The sequence below is a fragment of the Mya arenaria genome, chromosome 12, assembly GCF_026914265.1.
Source record: "Mya arenaria isolate MELC-2E11 chromosome 12, ASM2691426v1".
NCBI lineage: Eukaryota > Metazoa > Mollusca > Bivalvia > Myida > Myidae > Mya > Mya arenaria.
The window spans coordinates 13,463,065-13,465,366 of NC_069133.1; positions in this window are offsets into that span (position 1 = coordinate 13,463,065).

The window sequence follows — 2,302 nt, forward strand, 5'->3', positions numbered from 1 at the left end:
CAAGTCAAAAACATTACTATAAACATACCCTGATTGGTAAATCATTCAGTCACTAATTTGGCACTGTCAGTGAATAATAAGTAAGAATTTACTGTTAATACACGCACAATACTTTCCCGAAGACAGGTTCTTCGGATGTTTTTCATATCTTCATTTTGTATAATCAAGAGAGGACCGCTACATTACAAAACACATTAAACAACTATCAAAATATCATCATGCTAGAAATTGAAGGGATACTCACACAGTCAGTGAAAACTTCCTGTCGTAAAGTAGACTGGTCGTAAACTTTATGTCTTCATGCAGGAACTTGGTAGATATTGAGATTACTGGGCTTACTCTGCAGTTTTATTTCTTTTCAGGTACTGTTGGGATGTTAAACGGCAACGCCCCAAAAATGTTTCAGTGATCTCACATAAATAATTATATGATTCCCGTAAGTTTTTATGATAATCATGACAGTTTTGCAAGTTATATACAACATTTATTTGCTAGTGCACCGGTAAGAAAATATACCATGCCATTGAAAGCAAATAAAAAACCCGTATCTACATTCTTCAGAAAATTTGGTAAAAACAAAAAGATCTCTTATCAATTCCCTTGAAAATTAACATCATAGAGAAAGCGCATGAATGCAAACCATACATACTAAATGCTTGAGTACTTAAAATTTCTGATATTTTTCATTTAAAGTGTATTCTGTCACTATTAATAGCACTTGAGATCAAGTTTCACCGAGACAAATGTAATAGGCTCCTTCCAGCCCCATTGTGCTCTTGTAAAAACAAAACAATGATATTGTCGAAATGACATATGTGTCTCCAACATGATAATGCAGAAAAACAATTAGATATATATGGGCTGCTTTAGAGCACCACGTTATATTGACTCTACAATTACTTATATAATAGCCATATTGAGTAAACGTGTTTGTCTTATAACTGGCTCTGATAAGAAAAGATGTATTAAACAAAATGCATGGTAGGAAAGAAGTGGCAACTTATTGAAGGCACAGAATAGTGTAACAGAAAGAGAATTGAACAAAACTGCTGTTCGTCTATTTTTTGTTATCTATACATTAATAATTATGTCAATTCAAAAATTAAATACTTATTATGTATTATTATTTTATTTCAAGAACATGCAATATGTTTGGCTACATGACCTTTGTCTGATGATTAGGAGTTTTGTTTTTCATTAGAACTAAGGATATTTTTCTCTTAAATATCGCCCTTTTATTGTACTTTTGAATATCCAAAAAGATAACAATTGTTAAAAGAAATCAATATTTTATATCATTGCCTCTCTACGTGTACTGGTTTCTGTTAAGGAAACGGACACCAGTGTTATCTGCTCCAAATTATCTTTTGTGAGAGCTAAAAACTAATTTCTTGTCAACCGAAAATAGCACTAGCAAGTTATTTATAATTAAAAAACGTATTTTATAGCACAATCGGACACATTTGCAATATATAATTATTAGTACTGATATTTTATTATCAATGAGAACATACATGCTAAGGGAGCATCATAATGTACACAAATATCGTGATAACTGACCTTGGCCGTACAGCAATGAAGGAGATCAGCGAAATAAAGAACTGAGGTCTTGGGATTATTAAATTATTTGTTAAAGGATATACCTGTATATCAACTGTTTATCAGATATCCTGGTGGCAGGTAATATTATGAATTCACCATGATATATATCAAAACAGCATACATCAGTCATGATATTCAAGAACAAAAACCTTGGCATGTAAGATATATAGATTTACAGATCTACTTTTCAAAATTGATTATCAGAACTTATTCCGTGAAAAGACGAAATTGTAGGTAGAAAGAGCAAGTTGACCAATCGGTCACTTAAAAATGCTACTCATATTCTTCTGAAAATCACAAACACATTTATTCATGGTTTCTTTTTGCAGAAGGCATATAAACACATAACATAAAAGCGCTGATAGCGTTGGAAGACTGTATGATTGACAAGCGTGAATGTACCTTTCTAACAAGTTCGTTTACATCTGTAATAATCGAGACAACGGTATTTTGAGTGGTTTCAAACTTTTACCGATAAGTGTCTGTCATAACCGAAGAATAGGTTATGCTAAGTGATGTTTTTTAAACCATTAGATAGTTTCATAACAGAAACGGATAAACCGATATGTTCTACGATATGTATGAATATCTTTTTAATCTAGCTAGTCCATTCCTGGTGTAGAATAAATAAAATGAAACCCAATATTGGCTGAGGAGGTTTTCACTATTTGTAGCAGGTAAAGTCTGTTACTCAATACAT